The sequence below is a fragment of the Mandrillus leucophaeus genome, unplaced genomic scaffold, assembly GCF_000951045.1.
Source record: "Mandrillus leucophaeus isolate KB7577 unplaced genomic scaffold, Mleu.le_1.0 Scaffold206, whole genome shotgun sequence".
In the NCBI taxonomy this organism is placed as follows: domain Eukaryota; kingdom Metazoa; phylum Chordata; class Mammalia; order Primates; family Cercopithecidae; genus Mandrillus; species Mandrillus leucophaeus.
Genome location: NW_012102099.1, coordinates 3,411,141 through 3,434,543, shown reverse-complemented (window position 1 = coordinate 3,434,543; position 23,403 = coordinate 3,411,141). Strand labels below are relative to the sequence as shown.

At 46.4% G+C, this 23,403-nt stretch overlaps 1 protein-coding gene across 2 annotated transcripts in view; it reads right to left on the bottom strand.

The window, feature by feature from the left end:
• SNPH (syntaphilin) overlaps positions 1-18,888 on the bottom strand; it is a 48,804-nt gene extending 29,916 nt beyond the window's left edge. Inside the window, exons 1-2 of one of the 2 annotated variants that reach the window (XM_011979866.1) lie at positions 18,782-18,888; positions 18,419-18,525 (exon numbers count right to left, since the gene is read on the bottom strand). The gene's annotated coding sequence lies outside the window, so the exon portion shown is untranslated. The remainder of the gene's footprint in view (positions 1-18,418; positions 18,526-18,781) is intronic. The other variant, XM_011979865.1, reaches the window with a different exon arrangement.
• Between the last annotated feature and the right edge of the window lie 4,515 nt (positions 18,889-23,403).

Below are 23,403 nucleotides of genomic sequence, written 5' to 3'. Positions count from 1 at the left end.
GCCAGGCTGGTCTCAAACTCCTGACCTTGTGATCCACCCGTCTCGGCCTCCCAAAGTGCTGGGATTACAGGCTTGAGCCACTGCGCCCGGCATTTTATGCTTTCTTAAGTCTACTTGCAAAAAAAAGAAAAGGAAAGAAAAACCCTAAACCAGTCATTGGAGACACGGACAACAACAGGACTTCAGGACATCACCACTTTGGTCTAACAGAGTATCTCAAAATTAATACATCCAAAATATGAATTTCTGATTTTGCCTTAAAAATCTGTTTTTCTGCAGCTTCCCTCATTTCAGTTAATGGCAATCCCATCATTCCAGTCAGGTAGGCCAACACTCTCACATCTATCAGAAAAACTTGTCAGCTTTTATTCTCTGCACAGTGTATGCATTTTACAGATGAGGAAACTGAGGCTGACACAGTCACAGAATCTGACACCTTTCAGCATCTTCACTGCACCATCCCTGGTCCAAGCCACCACCATCTCTCTCCTGGATGATGCAGGTCTCATTATCTCCTACAAACTCTACCCAGTTGCTATTTGGCTGATGTAAAGTTCTGTGCATCCCTCCCCTGACCCCCGCTTATCTTTGACCTCATCACCTCTCCCCCTCATTCACTCTGCTCTAGCCACCCTGCCTTCTTGCTCATCACGTCCTCAGGGCCTCTGCACATGCTGTTCCTTCTGCCTGGTATGCTCTTCTCCCAGATCTCTGCCCCGTGTTCAGGTTTTTGCTCCAAGGTCACCCTCTCAGTGAATCTTCTCTGACCACTGTGTTTAAAATACAACCCGTCCTCCCAGAGCACTCCTCTTTCTTCCCATGCTTTGTTCTTCTCCACCGTCCTTAGCAACGGCTAACATATTTATGTATTTATTTATTTATTTTATGTCTTTAGAATATAAGCTTCAGAAAGGTAAGGATAGATGCCTATTTTATGCTTTATTTAGTCCCTTGTGCCTAGACTAGTGCCAGTCCACCACAGGCCCTCAATAAATCTTTGCTGAATGAATAACGGGGTCTGCACTGATTTGGGTTGATGTCACCACCCAAGTAAGTGTAGGCTTCTTAGCAAGTCAACAAAAGGGGGTTGGGAAAAAAAAAAAGCTTTGTGGTACTTTGTCAGAGTTCTTACCAGAGCTCTTGCTCTTACAACTGGTCTGTGTTGTTTGTTAGCGGCCTGGCATTGGAGTTTGGAATCTCTTTTCTGGTCCAGTCTCATTTTATAGCTAGAAGATCTGAGGTCAGCGTGGGGGTGGGTGGCACTTGCCCAAGGCCCCAAGTAAATCAGCAGTGGGGCCAGGACTGTAACCCCAAGCTTACAGCTCTGAATCCAGGGCACTGGAATGTTACAAGGAGGCTGAGAATGCAGCCTTGCAATGTTCTTTTGGTTGGTTCCCAGCTGTCAGGTAAGAAGAATGGGCTACTTGGGCTGAGGGGAAATCCTTTTCAGGAAAAGGCTGGTGGGGCCAGCGAGGTAAAGCAGAGAGCACCAGCTCTGGCTGCATGCAGCTAAAACCTTCCTTCTTCCCACTTGCTGGCAAACACTGATCTCCCCAACCTTGTAAAATAAACTCAGGGGAAAGGCTCAGCCTACATTGGCTCTGTTGACATAGCACTCTCAAGTGTCCCTCTCATTCCCCTTTCCCCAGAGCAGGCATCCTAGGGACCCCTGACGTGATGTAAAGAGCAGGGGCTTCGTCCTAGGGCAGAATCAAGCTGGAAACCAATTCTTAGCATAGGGCTGTCCACGAGCTTTAACTTCATCTGTAAAATGGGTTTTCAGTTGTGAAGACTGAACTGAGTGGCACATGCAAAGAGCCTGGCGCACACACTGCTGGATGAACAGTAATTTCTTTCCCGTATGTTATAAACCAAGGCCCAGAGACAATCGAGTAACTCATCCCAGAAAGGTACCGAACTAAAATGGGCTCCCTTAGCTCCGAGTGGGTAATTTTAAAGTTTTAAATACAGTTGTAAACATAGTACATACCCATTTAAAAGCCTTCCAGTTTTGCTACTCAAAGATAAACCACTGATTAATTTGACTGCTGCCCCTTCTCAGGCCTTTTTCTAAGCACAGATATTTTTAGGGGGTGTGGGGTTGTTAGGTTTACACAGTTATAGCTGTGGCAAAAACATAACTTGTATATTTTCAAAATGTACCATAGTTTAAGAATCGCCCATGTGGCATATCCTTTATAAAAAGTATTTTATGGGCTGCATAGTATTCCATTTGATGGGTCCATCATGGTTCATTTAGCCTCCCTCTCTGCTGAACATTTAGGCTTTCTATCAAAAATAATGTTACAGTAGGTATCTTTGTGAATAATTATTTTCCTGTATTTAGAATTATTTCTTTAGGCTGGTTCCCTGGTGATGGGTTTATAGAGTCAAAAAGTATGAATGTGCTGCCAAACTGCTTTCCTGAAGGGCCAGGTTGCCTATTGGTTCTCCCACCCATAATGTACACCCATTAGCTGGGTTTTCTATGTGATCAAACCACCAGCACTTAGCCAAAGCCTTAAAAGGCAAAGTGTTCAAGCTCAGACATACAAATCATCCAAGATGATTTTTCCATGTCTCTCCAGCCTTGTAGCAAGTATCTTCACCTCTACCCTCCACCCTGTACCCTCTGCCCCATGGCAATGCAGGCGGGGAACTGAGGCCGAACTCAGAAATGGCCTAGCTCCAAGATTGAAAGCAAGCTTCCCAAAGCTACTCCCCCTTCTGATGACAGCATTTCCTATCTGTGTGGCAGTTCTGGCATGGCTGTTTCAGTCAATATTTACCAAGTGTCTATTGTGTGCCACTTCCTCCTCTGACAATAGTCCCATAATCAAAGCACATGTGAGTGAGGGATTGGGCAGAAGAGAGAGGCACTCCTCTGCAGAACTCAGAAGCTGGTGCCCTTGAGCAGAGCTCTGGAGGACGGGTGCATAGTTGTTCTCCAGGTACCCAGGAGCTGCCCGTGGAGGAGCATTCCACATTCTGTGCAGGAACAGGGGTTAGCATTTACAGAGTCATGAAGAGTAAGAGAGCTACAGGGGGCTGGGTACTGCTAGACTACACAGTGCAGGGCCAAAGGGAGAATAGATAGAAGGGCTGAACCTACAGGAAAAAGCCTTTTGAGCCCACAGAAAAAGTTCTGGTCAAGTTTAAGGTCAAAGTCGGGTTTACAGTTCAAGGTCAAGGCAGGTCTAAGGCTCAAGGTCAGATTTATATTATAGACGATAACCCTGTACCAGATCTGCCAAGTATGGACTGGGAAGAGATGAGAAGAAGCACCAGGACAGAAGGTCAGGGATGATGAAGTTTTAATGAAGACTATAGAAGTTAAAATGAGAGTGGAGGTGAGGAGGTAACAGAAGTAAAGGTGGCTTCAAAAGAAATTTAGGAAGTAGACTCTTGAGGACCCTCAGAAGAGATAGGCCGTAGGGAATGAAGGAAAGGGAAGAATTGTGATGACACCCAGGCCTCTGCGTGGGTTAACTTTGCTGCCTACCCAATGTTCTATCCCTCCTCCCTCAATAATAGAACCCTATTCAGGGGTGACAAGATACCTAGCTTAAAACATACAAACACACACCCCACTCTACCCAGAGTTGCTGTGACAGTTCTGGGCTGTGAGTTGTGAACAGCAGCACCCCGGGCTTGGGAACCTGGCTAGGTAGGTGTCTGCTATCCTGCAAGGGCTAAAAGAGAAATGGGCATCATGCCTTCAGAGGCTTGGAGTCTTCCCAGGTGCTAGGAACAGAGCTGGATTCGGAATCAAGGCTTAGTAAACACCTGCTGAGGGAAGTCAGGCAGCCAAACAGATGACCTGACAGTTCTGAGAACCCCATCCCATCAATCCAGGAACCAGGAAGAGGGACTCTGAGAGAGCTCCATCCTCTCACCCTCTTGGGACAAAGCCTGGTATGGTATGGAGACCACAGTGCTTGGGGCCAGTACACTCAGCTCTGCCACTGAGTATGACTCATACCTAAGGCATACCGCTCTTACCTCTGCGTCCCTCAGTCTGCCCATCTATAAAGTGGAGATAACACACCCCACCTCATAGAGCAGTTGTGACAACCCGACCTCTGTCTGCTTTGTCAGCCTCATTTCCCACACACCTCCTTTGCAATTCATCTTGAAAATTCACTGGACTTCTGCCTATGCAGTGCCGTCTTCCTGGAAAGCTCTCCCAAGCCTCTTCAGCCTACTTATTTTCCAAGTTCAATCCAGGCCTGAATGCTTGTGTGTAGCCTTAAAGGAGACAGAATTCACAGCTGGAGCACATCGTGCACCAATAGGATACAGGCTGTTTACACACATCCCCACCTGTAGACCACAGTCTCCCACCCCTTGGGAGTTAATGAGCCTATATATATACGTGCATGCACACACGTGTATGTGATGCTGACGAGCTGAGAAAGAGGTCTGGCAGAAGAAGTCACAAGGTCCTCGTCCAGGCTCCACATAGCTCAGAGCAAAGCAGTAAAGCTGTGAGCACTGCTCCGGCCAGTGCATCCCCCAATCTGGTCAGTGTGGAGCTCAACAAACCTTCCTTCCTGAATAGATAGCCTCTCCATCTCTGCCTCCAAAAGGCCTTTTGATGGCATTGGTGCTGACACACGCTCCTCACCCTTGCTGTTGGGAGGGTCGGCTGGAGAACTCTACTCCAGCCTCTCAGCCACAGGAAGGCACTGCTGTGCACATCCTCACAAGATGAGGGATGCTAAGTTACCTTACTCGCCCAGGGTCACAGGAATAAAAGGCATCAAGGGCCAGCCACGCCTCTCTGGACATCAGAGCTGTTTGTGGGCTCTGACACTAAACCTTCATGGCATCTAAGGGACTTAGGTTCCCTGTTTGCAAAATAAGACTGTTGAGACCTGTGAGCTTCATGTAGGTCCAGGTACTATCCTTCCATGATTCTTGGTGGTAGAAGGGAAGAACTGAATTCAGAAGCTGGAGTCTGGGCCAGGCGCAGTAGCTCATGCCTGTAATCCCAGCACTTTGGGAGGTCGAGGTGGGCAAATGGCTTGAGTACAGGAGTTCAAGACTAGCCTGCCAACATGGTAAAACTCCGTCTCTACTTAAACATACAAAAATTAGCCAGGCATGGTGGTGCATGCCTGTAATCTCAGCTACTTGGGAGGCTGAGGCAGGAGAATCGCTTGAACCCAAAAGGCAGAGGATATAGTAAGCTGAGATCGCACCATTGCACTCCAGCCTGGGCAAAAGGGCAAAACTCCATCTCAAAAAAAAAAAAAAAAATCCGCCAAGTATGGTGGTGCACACCTGTGGTCTCAACTATTTGGGAGGCTGAGGTGGGAAGATCACCTGAGCCCAGGAGGTGGAGGTTGCAGTGAGCCATGATGGTGCCACTGTACTCCAGCCTTGGTTACAGACTGACAGAGTGAGACCTTGGCTCCAAAAAAAAAAGAAGAAGAAGCTGGAGCCTCTCAGGAAACTAGTCTTTCTGTCAGTGTCTCTCTCACCCACTCATACACACTAAGTATGAAACTTCCACAAGGCACTCTAGGGCTAGCCCTACACCCTGGGAGAATATATTTGCAAAATATATATTTAACAAAGAACTTATATCTAGAATGTATAAAGTACTCTCATACAACTCAATAAAAAGGCCAATGGCCCAGTTTTTAAAAATTAATGGGCAAAATACTTGAACTGATACCTCACCAAAGAGGATGTGTGGCTGTCAAATAGACACAAAAAGATGCTCAACAGCATTAGTTATTAAGAAAATGCTAATTAAAGTCATAAGGAGATACCATTACAAACCTATTAGAGTGGCTAAGATTAAAAAGACTGACCATACCAAGTACTGATGAGGATGTAGAGGAGCTGAAACTCCCATAATGCTGCCAGTAGGAATGTCAAATGGTACAGATGCTTTGGAAACACTCGGGCAGTTTCTTAAAAAGTTACATATATATTTACCAAATGAATACCAAAAAGAATACCAAAGCTATTCTTCTCCTAGGAACTTACCCAAGAAAATAGGAAAGTATATGTCCCTTGAAAGATTTATACACATACATTTATAACAGCTTTACTTGTAATAGTCAAAAAACTGAAAAAACTAAATGTCCATCAACAGATGAATGTATAAACAAATGATGATTTATCCTTTCTCCATACTATGGAATATGAGTTCAAGATCAGCCTGACCAGCATGGTGAAACCCTGTCTCTACTAAAACTACAAAAAATTAGCCAGGTATGGTGGCGCGTGCCTGTAATCCCAGTTACTCAGGAGGCTGAGGCAGGAGAAGTGCTTGAAGCCGGGAGGCAGAGGTTGCATTGAGCCAAGATCATACTACTGCACTCCAGCCTGGGCAACAGATTGAGACTCTCTTCAAAAAAAAAAAAAAAAAAAAAAAAGGAATAAACTATTAGTATATACAACATGAATCTCAAAATAATTATGCTGAGTGAAAAAGTCAAACCAGAAATGTGCATATTATTCCATTTATATAAACTACTAGAAAATGCGAAATAATCTGTACTGACAGAAAGCAGATCAGTCATTGCCTGACGATGAATGGGGAGGAAGCTTTTGGGGATGGTGGAGATATTCACTATCCTAATTGTGGTGATGGTTTCATCAGTCTAGAAATATGTCAAAATTTACCAGACTGTACTTTAGGTATGTGAAGCTTGCTGTATATCAACTATATTTCAATAAAGCTAGAAGGAGGAAGATGGGAAGGAGTGGAGGAAAGAAAGAGAAGGCATAGCAAACAGGAGTTGTCTTAGGAAGCCAGGCAAACAACACAAACAACACACACACACACACAGACACTGACACACATACACAGATACACACACACAGACACACGCACGGACACTGACACACATACACAGATACACACAGACACACTGGCACAGACACATACACATAGGCACACACAGAGAACACACTGACACACACACAGACACAGACACACACAGGCACAGACACACACAGGCATACATACACAGACACACACAGACACTGACATACACACACACACACAGACACAAGACACACCCACAGATACACATGCAGACACACAGGCACAGACACACACACAGGCACACACACAGACATACACACAGATACACAGGCAGACACACACACAGGCACACATATGGGCACACACTCAGGCACACATACACAGACACAGACATATATACAGACACAGATACACACAGACACAGGCGCGCGCACACACACACATACACACACACAGTACGAAACTCCCACATGGCTTCCACTCCCAAGGAATCCCTCAACCCAGGATTCCATCTGATAGGGACACCAAAGCTTCTTGTCACTCACTCAACATTTTTCTAGAATGTTTCCTGTGTACCTGGTTTGTGCTGGGCACTGGGGATTCAGAGACAAATCAAACAATCCTTGCCCCAGGAAATTACTTCTAGCAGCTGTGGTAGAGCCTTCCCCAAATTCGATCTAAACATTTAGCCGCATGCCCCTAATATCCCAGCCAGATTCCCTTCACAGGATCCCTTGGAGTCCTTCCTCCTGGGCCTGATTTTGTTTCTACCCTTGCCACCTCTTGGGAGAAAGCCTTCAATTAGTTCACAACTCCAGCAGAATTCTGTCTTTTATCTGTGCAAAACAGACACCCAAGCTGAACTCCAACTGATTTCTAATAATTGGCCAACGAGATCTGAGTCAAGTCTTCACAGAATCGCAAAAATGCTGGACAGGAAAGAATCTGAAGGTTTCAAAGCCCAACATCCACCTGACTGAAGTTCTGTTTCTCGGAATAACATTCCTGTTCTGCAGTCACCCGGACCCAGTTAGAATACCTCCAGTGAGGAGGGAGCTCACTATGAAATGAAGATGTGCTGGCGCTTTGGGAAATTAGAGAAGTTATAAAGAGATTCCTATACAATATGGATGGAAGGGTACTGGCGTTTATTAAGAACCTACTGTGTCTAATAAATAAAGTCCCTGGGCTAGGTAGGGGCTTTACACATAGAAGATTTCTAATCTAGTTTAACTCTCATGCCAGCTTTGCTGTCAGGAGGCCTGGGTTCTAATTATGATGCCCATTTTTACTATTGAGGTACTAAGGGTCAGATAAATTAAGTGACTTGCCCAGTCTCAAAGTCAGTCCATGGCAGCTCCAGCCTGCACTCTCTGTTCCCAACCACTCAGAGAGCAGGGCAAGGGGGCCGGTGCTGCCTGGGCTTGGATCCTGGTCTTTTTCATCTGGATGGCTGGCCTCAGGGATTCCTTACAACACCGACCTCCACCAGGCCTAACAACCTCTGAGGCCTTCTCTCTTAGGCACACGGCCCAAGAGCGAGGAGGCCCTGTCCTGTGGAGGGGGAAGGGGCTCTCCAGAAGGAAGCCACAGAGAGTTGGCTCAAATGGTCCACAGCGCCAATCTGGGCCCTGAGTGCCACCCCGGGAGGGCTGGTCTCTGCAGTCAGGGAATAGGAGGGTGTGGAGGGGTCAGGTCCTCTCCATCCTCTGAGAGCACAGAGCTTAGACTGGTGACTAAGAGCCTGGGCTCTGTGAAGGAGCTGTGGGAGTTGGAAGGGCGTCCCCTGAAAGACAGTTTTTGAGCTGGGCTTTGAGACAGATCTGAACATGATGAGATAGCAGTAGTAGTAGGAAGAAAATTTCAGCCAGAGGGAACAGGGCAAGTAAAAGTAATTGAGGTAGAAAGGAACAGCAGGGAGGAAATACTGCTAACCTGGGGTAGAACACGTCCGAGGGTCACTCAGGGACTTTTCTGAAGTCATAAACCATCAAAATGTCCTTCTCTAGCTCTTAGGCCACCTCACTCCTATCAGGTGCAGGGCTAGCAACCTTGGTGTAAGAGCCCAGCTAAGCTTTGAGGAGGAAGGAATGCACATTCACAGGCCTAAGAGAACAGAAATGGGGAGAGGAAGAGAATGAGAAAGCAAAATGAGGGGCAGGGAGAGTTTGGGCTCTGGAATCAGGTATTTGGTAGCTCAGCCACCGTGCAAGATCTGTGGGACCATGGACAAATTGCTTAAATTTCCTACAACTCAGCTTCCTTTTCTGTAATAACGCTTTCCTTACCTGGGCTGTCAGGAGGATGCTATAAGGTCACATATCCCCTGTGCCCGACATGTAGGGTAGCTGTTATCATTAACCTGGACAACAGTCGGGACTTAGAGGGTCAAAAAAGCAACCGAGGCCCATAGAGACAGGAGGAAGCAGTCTTTGTGGGGACATCTGCTATATACCAGCCTCTTTCCCACAGGGGACAGCAACAGATCATCCCATCTCCTCTCAGGCAGGAATAATCAATTTCTCTTTGGCGGATGAGAAAATGGCCCAGGGGGTAACACAATTTGTCTGAAGTCCCAGGCTAACAAGTGGCAGAACTGGAAATGAGCCAGGCCTGACTCTGAAGCAGCGAATGGCTCCCAGAAGGCCCAGGGCGGCTTAAGTGGATGGAGCTGAGGCTCCTCCCCTTTTGGCTCTGAGCCCCAAAAGTGAGGAAGGTGGCTACTGTCAGAAGACGTAGGTTGCCTCACAGCAGAGGTGATGTTTAGCACACCCTTTCTCCCTCTGGGGCTTGATGTCCAAAGTCTGCCACTTCTGAAAGGGAGGCTGGAAAGGAGGCGAATCTTACAATGCAGACAGAGGGGATGTGTGGGAAGTAAGACAGGGGAAGTGGTGCCAAACTGGCTGCCTAATGAGGCTTTGGGAAAGACGCAGGACCCAGGATTTACTGTGCCTCTGTTTCCACCATTTTAAAAGCCAGAAAGGACAGGGAGCTGCCCTTTGCTGAAGGGCACCAGACTGATGGCCTAGCCAGACTAGAGAGCTCAGTGTCCTCAGACTCACTGTCCTTACACAGTCCTCCTCTGCTCCCTTCCCGAGTGCCAGCTCTTTAGATCCTGTTCTAGTTCCTCCTCTTCCTCTGGGAAGCCTTCTCAGATAGTCCCAACCTACGGCTGTTCTTTCTCCTGGGAATGCCAGTGGCACCCACTGCTTGCCTCACCTGTGAACAGCCCTATACTAGGATTCCATATCCTCTGGGTTACAGCTATCAAGCACAGCCTTTCCAAACTCCATCCTATGGCAAGAATTCCTCCTAGAACATCCAGCCCTATGTGAGCAGCCCAGAGATGAGGTGCCAGCTCTCAAAACACATTGTTTTGTTACTAGATTTTTTTTTTTTTTTTTTTTTTTTTTTACAATTTTCTCCCTTTTATCCCTTGAACTGAGCCAAAATTTGCCTTCCTTGCTGGCACTTGCAAGGACTGGTCTGGTATCTGTCTCTCAGAGCATGCAGAAGCTCACACTCTCTCCCATGCCTGCACTTTGAATACCTTTACCCTTGAAAACTACTATTCTGTCACTACAGTGTGGGAAGCCACATTCTGTATACCTGTGTGGGAGTCCTCACCCCACCCCTTGTGCTTATATAACTTTGGGCCAGTTTCTTCCTTCTAGTGGTCCTAGTTTCCTCAACTGTTAAAAAACTTCCTATCTTACCAAGCAGTACAGCGCCTCACCTGTTGTATGTGTTCAACAAATGGTAGTTTAATTTATTTTTTGTTCACTGATCACTTCTTCTTCTTTTTTTTTTTTTTTTTTTTTTTTTTTTGAGACGGAGTCTCGCCCTGCTGCCCAGACTGGAGTGCAGTGGCGCGATCTGGGCTCACTGTAAGCTCCGCCTCCTGGGTTCGCGCCGTTCTCCTACCTCAGCCTCCCAAGTAGCTGGGACTACAGGCGCCCACCACTACGCCCGGCTAATTTTTGCATTTTTAGTAGAGACAGGGTTTCACTGTGTTAGCCAGGATAGTCCCGATCTCCTGACCTCGTGATCCACCCACCCCGGCCTCCCAAAGTGCTGCGATTACAGGCGTGAGCCACCCTGCCCGGCCCACTGATCACTTCTTTAGAGGCAGTATGGCTTAGAGGGAAGAATGCAGTTCTGATGCCAAAGAGACTGGCATCTAAGTGTAGGCTCTGCTGCACAGCCGCTGTGTAACCTTGAACAAATTTCCTCCCCTCTCTGAGTTTCAGTGTCCTCCTCTATAAAACAAGGATAACAGGCTGGGCGCGGTGGCTCAAGCCTGTAATCCCAGCACTTTGGGAGGCCGAGATGGGCGGACCACGAGGTCAGGAGATGGAGACCATCCTGGCTAACACAGTGAAACCCCGTCTCTACTAAAAAATACAAAAAAAACTAGCCGGGCGAGGTGGCGGGCAACTGTAGTCCCAGCTACTCAGGAGGCTGAGGCAGGAGAATAGCGTAAACCCGGGAGGCGGAGCTTGCAGTGAGCTGAGATCCGGCCACTGCACTCCAGCACGGGTGACAGAGCGAGACTCCCTCTCAAAAAAAAAACAAGGATAACATATACTAAGTGGGTCCGGTTTGGTTGACTGCTTCTTTTTTTCTCTGACCCATCTGTATGTTGCCTTTCTTCTGCATCTGCCCAGTTTTCCAGGCTACCAATAACGCAGCTATATCACTGTGTGGCAGGCACACTGCTGAGTGCTTTAGATGAAGATTCCATTAAATCCCCATCCACCCTCTAAAATAGGTGCTAATGAGGGCTAGCACCTCATACTCAGAAGACATACAGTCAAAGGGCAGCTGTTGTTAATATTTCTATGTGTTAGGCCCTGTGTACCACCCACATACCTTCCCTCCAACCAGGCTAAATAGCTCCCTGAGGGTAGGGACCACATCTTGGTGCCTGTGTGTAGAGCAGATCCTCAGTATACGTTGGTTGAATGAATGTATGTAAATACTTCTTTGAATTCCTTCACCATGGCCAGAATAGAACTTTACCATGACAGGTGCTTGATGAATATTTGATTAATTGGAGCCACAAAAAATGTAAACTGTCATCAGTGGCTTTAATCTGAATCCTAGAAGGCCCTGAAACTGTAGTAGGGTTCCTTCTGCTAATTAAGAGCTCCTCTGAGGTCCTTCTCTAAGAATACTCTAGGCTGTCTCTGCAACCAGATCCCAACTTTTCCTCTGCAGGGACCATGTGTGAGATCTGTCCACAGACAGACTGCCTGCTGTCCAGACCACAGCACAACCCAAGGAGAGGGAGGCAGAAGTGCTGCTGCAAGGCCGGCGTGGCTTCCAAAGAACAGGAACTACCCCACCCACTGAGGACCTGCTAGGAGCCTCTCTCCACCCCTCCTTCTCAAAGGTGGCTTCTGTGCCAGGCTGCACAGGCCACCAGCCAAGTTTCCTCTTCTGAAGCTGCCGACCAAGCTTCCAGAGACCCTGTGGTAGGGAGGTGTGGCCAGGGCCAGCTTCAAGGGGTACAGAGGTATCTGGAGGCCTCAATCCTCAGAGACTCAATCCTGACTGCTGCCGAAAGGGAAGGGACACCACCAGGGCCTGTGAAGCAGGGGGAGCCAGAAGCAGAAGATCACAAGCTGCCAAAGTCAGGCTAAATGCCCTAGCCTTGCAAACAAGGCATTCCCTGGCCTAGGCTGCCTTTCCAGCCTTCTTTCCTTTCTCTGCCTTCATCTGTGGGTCAGCCAATAATGACTGAGCACTATGTGCCCAGCATCTAAAACTTTACATCTGAGGTCACAAATGGATGGCCGGCCACACACACATTTTAATATGTGCATTTAAAAATATTGGCTAATCAGCTACATTTTTAAAAATTAGGAGATGTCACAAAAAATGCAGATTTCTATCTTATAAATCAGAAGATCTGACAATATTGGGCACACGTTCTTGTAGGCAAGAATGGTGGGAGCAGGATAGCAGCTGCCTCTTTCAAGCAAGCACTTTCCAATTTGCTACAATACCCAAACAGCCCAACCAGCCTGTTTTACCTTTGTAGACAACTACATTTGACATCCCTTGCTTACCATATTTCATTTTGGTGTAGAGACTTCCTAATAACCTTAGGAGACAACATCATTTCCCAGTTTTACAGATGAGGAAACAGAGGGAAAAAATAACTGGGCCAAGATTCAAACCCCAGCAGCCCAACTTCAGAGCCAAACATGAGAACACTAGTCTGTGGCAAAATGAGGAAAATACAGACAATGCAGTGAGTTTTTAACAAAGCAAAATGTATTCAATTTGAAGGAATACCATTTTTCCCCTGATAACATGGCCTCATTACTTGGGGGAATAGAAATATTAAAATAATAGAAATAAAATATTTCTCTTATTATATGACAGTGATAATAAAGCGAACCCTACGTGTCATCTGAATGTCCTCATCTGGTAAAATAAAAAGCTAGCTAACTGAGGATGGATTCCCAAATGCACTGATCTTTGTGAAATCTAAGTCCAAGACCCACTACTCTGCTACAGACTTCCTGTACCAGTATGACAGCAATCTTCTGTTACTCCTCTTGGTTAAAACAAAAAACAAAAACTCATAACTTCATCTAACCATATCTGCATCATGCTATTTTTGAAGAGGTGGCTTTTGAATTGAGCCTTTCCCAAGCCCTCTCCCTCCAGCAAATCCACAGAGCATTTGTTCATGCCTCTTGTTATGTTTATTATTCCTCAAGTTACAATTATATGTATCCTATCCACCCTTCTACCCCCAAAGTCATTACAGAACAGAAGAAAGACACTTTGGGAGGCCAAGGCAAATGGATTGCCTGAGGTTAGGAGTTCGAGACCAGCCTGGCTAACACGGTGAAACCCCGTCTCTACTAAAAATACTAAAATTATCCGGGTATGGTGGCGCATGCCTATAGTCCCAGTTACTCAGGAGGCTGAGGAAGGAGAATCACTTGAACCCGGGAGGCGGAGGTTGCAGTGAGCCAAGATCGTACCACTGCACTCCAGCCTGGGTGACAGAGCAAGACTCTGCCTCCAAAAAACAAAAAGAAGAAGAAGAAGAAGAAAGAGTTTCTGAATTGTTAGCCACTCAGAGCTAGAAGGGCTCTTAGAGATCATCACTCGTGACTCCCATTTTGCAGCCTTAGAAAAGCAAAGGGTCTGACCTAAGGCCACCCAGTGGGTCAATGGCAGAGCTGGGGTAAGGACCCAAGTCTCCTGACTCCTCAGTGTTGGCTCTTCCGGCTGCGCCAGGCTGCTCTCCAGCCACTCCCTTTTGGTTGGCTCAGCACCTCAATTCAGAGGACAGTGCTGAGCATGTGACAAACATGTCACAAATATCTGTCCATTAATGCAAAGCAGCCTGGGGCACACAGGCCTCAGCCTCTCCAAGGCCCTCGGCTTGAGCTTCAGACCACCTGCATTGAGACTTCCCTCAGCACCAGCTGCCCATCAAATGGAGAACTGGCACCCGGGGCCTCTGGTGGCCTAAATGTAGAAAGACCCCATGTGGCTTAGAAATGCAATCCCCATTAGGCCAGAGTTATGAACCAAGCCCTGCTGAGTAATCTTAGGCAAATGACTTCACCTCTCAGGTGTTAGGTGTTCCTCCAGGCAGGTGGGATGCCTAGAATAGAAATGAAGAAGAATTCCCCAAGCCTAGCAGATGGTTATAGGCACAAGACAGTCTTTGTCAGAGGAATTTCAAAATCCTGCTTCTAGAAGTCTCTAAGGACAGGAAAGGTTCTGGTCTACCTGGGACAAATGGAGAGTTCCATCGAAACTGTGCCACAGAGTGAGCTTGGATGGTCCCCGAGACTCTGTGTCCACCTTGTGTATCGATGAGGACAGGAGCCAATAAGTCTTTAGGGCTGTTTGGAAACATTCTAAATCGAGTACAACCCTTTACTATTATTATTAAATTATTATTCACAAGCTCAATGCCAAAAATAGAGATAACAATGGCATCATCTCTCTAAAGCCTTCCTGACCTACTCAGTAGGAAAGATCATTCTCCTCTCCCTGTCCCCTCCCATCACACACATATCAGTATGTCTTATAGCTTCCAGATGTTTTCTCATATCTGCATGTTTAGGTATCTGTCTCCCTCTGTTAGATATGAGCTTCCTGCAACTAGGACTCACCATTTACTCTTTCCTGCATGCATGCACTTAGCCCAGGGCCTAGCTAATAAATAAGGACAAACGCTGATCAATGTTTAGCAAGTTCAGGAATCCCCTCCACCTCCAATACTGGAACAAGGTTGCATGTAGGCCTTTTAGAGTCAGTAGATGCATGCAGATCATTTGAGGGATGGGAACTCTCGGAGGGAAACTGGCTGACCCAAGGTTACTCAGTTATTAAGAGGGCTCAGACTAAAAGCAACCCTTTGGACACCCAGTCCAGTGTACTTCCAGCTAAACATTTTCTCGGTTCTATGACACACTGGTTGTATGACTCTGCATAAGACCCTTCGCCTCTCTACCCTGGCTTTCTCACTTATACAAATGGGTAAATTTACATATAGTGCCTACATAATGGGATGATCTGAGCAGTAAATTATTGAACGTGTGTAAAACAGAGCACAACACATAAGAAGACTAAAAATGTGTCTGTCCTGACTGTCATTCAGGCCTAACCATCATCCTCAGTAAAGGGGCATCCACCAACCATCAGCATAGAGCTCATGGTGAAAGGAAAACTCTCCATTCCTGGCTCACACAGTTTTCAACCAGGAAATACCCTGCAACAATCACCTGGGAGAAATGCCTGATCTCCCACTATAAATTGTTCACAGCTTTTTCTTCTCCAAACCCCTATTCACACCTGCAAGTGCACACACAACTCACAGCATCAGCAAGGTATGCATGAAGAGGCAGGGAAACCTTTGGAAGAGGATGATCCAGACAGACCTGGTGTCAGGTAACAGTTTTAGCTGTGCAATCCTGAGCAAGTCACTTAATCTCTCCAAGCCTCAGTCTCCTCATCTTTGAAATAGGCATAGTTTTCTTTAAGGATTACCTGAGATAGTTAATAGTCTGGGACTCCATAAATGACTTTGAGGGTAATAATAATTGTCCGATTCTTATTTAATAAAATCCACTTGACAGAATATCAGAAGCAGAAGGGGTCTTAGAAATCACTTAGTCCAGTCCCATCATTATATAGATGGGCACAGCAAGGCCTTGAGGGGAGGCCTGACTGGCCCAAGGTCACATAATAAAGCAGTGGTTCAATGGGACATGGGACCTGGGTCTCCTGACTTTCTACTTAATATCCATGTTGGCCCACTTGATTCTAATTATCTGCTCCCTCCCTCAAACACAGAAAATGGCTAGAATCATTCCTTTCCCAATCCTCCTCCCTTCACAGTCATCTCACACCAGCCAGCACCATCTGGATCCCTTTTTGCCAACATCACCACCCACCCAGGCACATCTGGCCCCTTTTGGTCTAGTCAGGAGCCCTAGAGGAGAAGGCAAAGCATCTGTTAATCACCAGCAATAGCAATAATAACCGTAGTTGTAATAGCAATAATAATAACAACCAACAACCTGGACAACGTCCTACACTTAAAATGGCTTTCACCTATACAATCAACACATTCCCACAGTTTCTCCCTAACCTAGCTGGCTTAGGGACATAATTTCCTCAAGTTTGTTTCATTCAACACTTATGGAGCACCTACTTTGGGCCTACTCATGGGCCAGAGACTGCAGACACAGAAAGGAAAATGACAGGGTCTCTGTCAAACAGGAATTTAGGGTGGGGGTGGGGGGACATGACAACTTCTTTTGGCCCAAATGGTGCAGCAGCAAAATTCCGCACCCGACCCTATGGATAACCTCCTTTATCATGCTGTCAAAATGCAGGAAGTATCTGTGGAATAAAGAGGAGTGAGAAAGGCTTGAGTGCTAGGCTGAAAATGACAGCAGGAAGGAAGATAAAGAATCAAAAATACAGGCACCAAATACTTGACTGCCTGGCCTCAGGGTGACTCTAGGGAGACACTCCAGGGAAGGCAAGAGAGCCACAGTGGGATTCGTGTGAGATCCGGAAGACCTGATCCTTGCCTTGCTGCCAGCACACAGGATTCTGCTTCTTCTGTTCCATCAGAGACTCCGCCCTTGGATGCCAGGAGTTTCCAAACCCGGTGCTCGGCTACAGGCTTCCTTAGGACCATCATTTGCTAGAATGATGTCACAACCCTTGCAGTGGAAATGTTGCTGCCTAGGCCCTCAGCCTGGTGGCCCAATACACTTCAGCATTCATTACCCCTGGCAGGGACACCATCTGCAGGGGTGTGGAAGAGACAGGCAGGGGAGGGGCAGGAGAAGAGGACTAAAAGCAGCCACCTCTTCTCTTTCCCCAGTCCATCTCCCAAGTCGTGAGTTCCTGAGAACCTACTATGTGCCAGGCACAGGAACTATTTTAGGTGCTTCCACATACATCTCATTTAATTTTCACATCAGCCCTCTGCAGGGTGTACCCCTAGATTTACAGATGGAGAAACTGAAGCTGGGGGAAGGGAAGTCACTTGGCAGCTCAGGGATGTCAACATAAGACTGTCTGGCACCTCCAGTTCCTTCAGGCCCACAAGGTCAGTGTTTCACTTAAGAAGTCAGAGTTGAAAGAGATCAACTGAGGAAACCCCAGTTATTTCATGGACCCAAATTTAAATTGCCTTAGCAGAGGGTTCCCCCTGACATGTAAAAGCTGCTTGAGTGATATACTAAAATTATACAGATCATTTATTCCAATTCCTGCATTTAACAGATGAGCAGACAGACACCCACGCCTAAAGAATTTTAAGATGGCTACTTGTGGCCAACTAGCAAGTTAAGGGCCTAGAACCCCAATCTCTGGCACTTTTCTTACACAACTCTGCCTGCAGAGATCACCTTTTTCTGAGAAGCTCCTCCAGCCCATCCCGACACCACCAGATGGGCAGAGAAGGCAGAAGAAACAGGCAGCATGTGACCGGCCTCTCCTTCAGTCTGCAGGGTTGGGAAAGGGAATATGGGGCTCCCCAGGCTAGTAGGTGTTGCAAACAGCCCAGCTCCCTGCTGGGGAGTGGAAGGTTTCATACCCCAGGGAAGCTCCAGGGAGACTGAGGCTCAGATCGTCCACTCTAGGACTTACGGGCATTTTTTTCCCCCAGATCTACTGCAGGGCCCTGATGCTTCTCAGAGGGAAAGATGGGACGGAAGCAGTCACTGGCACTTGACCTTGGGGTGGGTGTGGGGTTCCATCCTTCTCCCATCCCCAGGTACCCCTGCTCCTCCTCCAAGAAGGAAAAGAGAAGCTTAAATGTTTGCCAAATTCCAGAAGAGGAAGACAAATAAAAATTGGGGGGTGGGTTCCCTAAAAACCTGCTAATCGCCCACTTTGGGCATCTTCCCTGCTGCAATCAGCACCCTCTAATTCGTACATTTCAAGGAGGGGGAGGGAGGGAAGCGCTTAAAGGGATGTAGGGGAATGAAGGGAGGGTAAGAATGAGTCACGATTAACCCCTCTTAGGCTGGTGCCCTCCAAGGGATTCTACCGCAGCGAGCGGTTGCAAGCGGCCCCCACCTGCCGCGGTGGTGGGGCCAGCTCCCAGCTCCGCCGCGGCCTCCTCACCTGAGTCCACTCGCCCTCCGCAGCCCAGCCGCCTCGCACCACTCCGGCCCGGCTTGGCGCAGCGCCTCTGCAGTCGCTGCTGCAGCCGCCTGGCCCTGATCAGCGACCTGCGGGGTTAGGAAAAAGAGATAGACCGGGGCGGGTGAGCACGGGCGGGGGACACACGGGCAGCTGAGCCCCCGGCTGCTGACAGCTGGGCCGCTGCAGCCAGAAGGCTTGGAGGGCAGGCTGCCTGCCGGGCGCTCCATCCCCTCCTCCTCGCGGCCCGCGGCCCCCACCCCACCCCCTGGCACTTGGCACTCTGGACTGCGGCGGGTGCAGCTGGGCGGTGGGCCTGGAGGTCCCCGGGGTCCTTGTCATCACCTGCGGAGGCTTCCATGGCTTCAGCTGCCCTGCCAGGGCCGCCGAATTGCTCTCCCGAGCCCCTGCAGGAGGCGGCTAGCTGGGTGCTCGCCGGGGCTGGGGCTGCCGGGAGGGAGGGGCGGGGAGGGTGAGGTGGATGGAGGGGACCAGCCAGTCGGCTGCTCGCCGGCAGCTGCGTAAGCGGCCCGTCTTTACTTTCCTTCTTAAAGAGATAGTTAGTATCTTGCTCTACAGGGCCTGGGAGCAGAGACAACGAGCACACGGGGAACGGGGGCTCCCACCTACACACCAGCGGGTATTTTGAGCTGGGCGATCGATCGGGCATGGTGGAAAGAGTCTTGGTCAGCTGTGTGACCCTGTGCAAGTCCCTTCACCTCTCTGGGCCTCAGCTTTTTCTTCCATAACATGGGGTGATGATACCAATCTCACTCCCTGGCACATAGTTGGCTCTAGTTAAATAGTAGTTTTTATCTAAAAGCCTTTAGGAACATTTTTCATTGCCCAAACCAAGTCTGAGTACCAGGGGTATTTAATGTGAATGGCAAGCACTTGGGCCACTAAAAATGATAGCAGGAATCTTAAGTGCCTGAAAATGGAAATGTTTTCCTTTGAAGTAGTAAAAAGGTGAATCATTGGAAAGATCTCGGAGAGATAAGCAATCACAACTTAAAATGTTCATCGTGGCTCTTTTCCCTCTGTCTTCCATCTGATATCACAGGGGAAACAACAAGACCAAAAACTCCAAAAAACTGGATTTTCTGCCTAGCCCTTCCATTTCTAGTCATACAACTTTATGTAAGTTAACTCACCTTCTGGGCTTGGTTTCTTATCTGCTTCATGTGTGGGAAGTAGGTGAGTGAGGTTGGGCTCCTTCTTTCTGAACCGGCCCTGTCTGATCTGCCATTACTCTGCTCTAAACCATCCAGTGGTTTTCTGTATCGCTCTCCACCACATGCCCTTATCTTACTCCAGCTCTCTGACTTCATCTTACATGGCTCTCCCCATCACTCACTTTTCTCTCATCAAATTCTCCTTCTTGCTGAGGCCTCACTGCTGGGTCTTTGCATTCGCTGTCCCCTTTGCCTAGAGCATACTAGAGAGCCACATGGTTCAATCCGTCCCTTCCTCCAGGTCTCTGCTCAAATGTTACTGTCTCAGGGAGGCCTTCCTTAACCATTCTACATAAAATACTAACTCCCTCCTCTCCATCTCCTTTGCCCCTAGTTTTGCTATATTGAATTACCAGCTGACATAGTGTATATTTACTATTTGTCATTTGTCACTCCCACTAGAATGTATACTTCATGAGGGAAGGCACTTTTTTTCCCTTGCCATATTTCCAATGTCCAGAGTAGTGCCTAACATAGTAGGAGCTCAATAAATACTGACTAAGCACACATTGTGCCCAGCCCCAGTCTTCTATGGGAACACTTGGCCAGATGCCATCCTGGAAGTCTTTTTGTCTTAAGTCTCTTAAGGCTCTTAAGTCCTTACGTCTGTTTACTCTCGTTGGTGCTGAACTTGGTACCCTCCACTCTCTGCGCCAAGCTGACTTTTCCAAGAGAAGAATTTGTGAAGTGCCTTCGCTGATTTACATCATGACTCTGCAGTACTGGCCTGGTGAGAAATAGTTAATATTGATAATGTACATGAAAAAATAATTATTTTAAGTTTACTGTTGCTTTTCACAGTCAAATATTTTCCTATATTTCTGAGCTGCAATAAATCCATTACTTTTTCGCAACAAATGCTAATAAATTTTGGAGGAGACATTGATTCTATTTTCTCCAGTATTCAGTTAAACTGTATCCTATCAGATAGCCATTATTATATTATGTTTTCCAGAAAAACATGGCAGAGCAATTGTAGCAGGAATAGGAAACGAGTTGAAAAAGCCATGTGAAATATTGAGGCTTTCTGTCCAAAACACCTAACGCTATATTAGCAAGTTAATTGATAAAATGTTTTATCTGCTCTAACGCTCACTGAAATTATATAAGTGACATTTTTACACTTAAAGCAAAACCAAAGGAAGCCATGTAATTATTATATGTTTAGCAGGAGAACATTTCTGAGATTGTCATTAAAATTGTTTTTGTCTGTTCCCATGCTGTTTTGTTTATTAATAGAGATGGGACTTTACTATGTTGCCCAGGATGGTCTCCCTCCTGGGCTTAAGCAATCCTCTGCCTCCCAAAGTGCTGGGATTACAGGCTTGAGTCACCATGCCTGGTTGTCCCATCATCATGTGTGTATGTTTGTGGGGTTTTTTGTTTTGTTTTGCTTGATACTTAGAAGACTACATTTCCCAGAAATCTCCACAAGGAACTTCCCCAAAGTAAGAGAGCACCTTCACTCACATTACTCCCATCTGGAATGGTGTTAGCCAGTATTCTCTTTAGCATCAGGAAGCAGATGATTGAGAACTGTGTTTAGTTATAATGTAAATTGCAACAAACGAGGATTATGCATATAAAACAAAATTATTCCTAAGAAATTAGTAATTTTGTTTTGTTTTGGACTAGGTGAAAATACATAAAAATTTTTTTTTAGTTTCAAAAACAATTTTATTCCAATTCTGGCTAAGCATACTCTCCCACAGAATGCAGCAATAAAACCTGAACAAAATGCATACAGCAGCTATTTGAGGATTCTGAAGACAAAATACTAGCAGGCACATTGGGGAAGAAGCCAGAATTTGACATACCCTACCACTGAACTACTGGTGAATTTATCATTTTTATTTATTCCTATAACTTCTGGCCTGGTCTCAAGGCAGATCAAAATCTGGAATTGGGGCTCAATAAAGAGAAAGCTCCCAAAGAATCTCCCTAATTTTGACTTGAAGATCAGGAAAAGGGACTTCTGATGCTCAGAGTATGTGGGAGATATCATTTTTCTTCTCCTTTCAAATCTTTTCTCCATTGTCTCATGACCCAGTCTCTAGGCCATCCTGCAGTGGTATCTGTGACAGCAGACACAGGTGTCTAAAACTCTGAGGGAGGAGAAACTTCTTCAATAAAAGTAGCTGTAGTCCTGAGGGAGGGTGAGTCCCTGCTGTTTTTTTGTCTCTGTCCTCCTACCACCTGGTCCCAGATGCAAGTTCAATTGTGGAAAGTAGGCAGCAAAGCAGAACAGAGTAAATAAAGCTCCAAACTCCAGCATTCTGGTGAACCCTAGAGAGGATAAACCAAATGATGATAATGATAATAATAATAGTTTTCAGTTACTGCTGAAAATTAAAAACAAAACAAGATCTTGAGAGCAGTCAGAGAAAAATGATGCATTAATAATACAGGAATAGGCTGCATGCAGTGGCTCACACTTGTAATCCCTGCGCTTTGGGAGGCCAAGAGGCAGATTGCTTGAGCCCAGGAGTTTGAGAACAGCCTGGGCAATATGGCGAGACCCCACCTCTACAAAAAATACAAAAATCAGCTGTGTGTAGTGGCATTTGCCTGTAGTCCCAGTTACTCGGGAGGCTGAAGTGGGAGGATTGCTGGAACCCAGGAGGTCGAAGTTGCAGTGAGCCATGACTGACTGCACCACTGCAGGGTAGCCTGGGTGACAGAGCAAGACCCTGTCTCAAAAAAAAAAAAAAAAAAAAATACAGGAATAATAATTTAAATAACTGTGGATTTCTTATCAGAAACCATGGAGGGCAGAAGAATATAGAACAAATTTTTTTAATTGCTTAAAGAGTTGTCAACCAGGATTTTGAACCCAGCAAAAATATCTTTTAGAAATGAAAGTGAAATAAACACATTCTCCAATTAAGGAAAATGAAGATAACCCATTGCCAGCACACTTGCTCTAAAAGAACTACTGAATTAAATTCTTCAGACAAAAGGGACATTATATTAGAAAGAAATGTGGAACATCGGGAAGGAAGGAGAACAAAAATGGTAGATATTTGGGTAAATTTAATAGGCTATCTTCTCTTGATCTTTTAAAATATGTTTGACAGTTGAAAGTAACAATTGTTGATGGAGGTTTAATGTATGTAGATAAGACAAGTACAATATAAAGGAGGAGTATGTATATTCCTTTACAGTATAAAGGGACCTATATGGTGTAAGATTTTTACACTCCTCTTGAAGTGGTAAAATATCAATTCTAAGTAGAGCATGAAAAGTTAAGTATGTATTTTGTAACCCCTAGAATAGCTATTTTTAAAATCTATAACAAAAAAATATGGTTAAAAAAAAAAAACCACAATAGGCCGGGTGCAGTGGCTCATGCCTGTAATTACAGCACTTTGGGAGGTAGAGGTGGGTGGATCACTTGAGGCCAGGAGTTCAAGACAACCCTGGCCAACAGGTCTCTATTAAAAATACAAAACCCAGTCTCTATTAAAAATACAAAAACTAGCTGAGTGGGGTGGTGTGTACCTGTAATCCCAGCTACTCAGGAGGCTGAGGCACGGGAATTGCTTGAACCCGGGAGGGAGAGGTTGCAGTGAGCTGAGACTGTACCTCTGCACTCCAGCCTGGGCAACAGAGTGAGACTCTGTCAGAAAAAAGAAAAAGAAAAAGAAAAAGAAAAAGAAGTAAAAATGGAATTCCAAAAAATTCCAAATATTCCAAAAGAAGGCAAGAAAGGGGAAAACAGAGGAATACAAA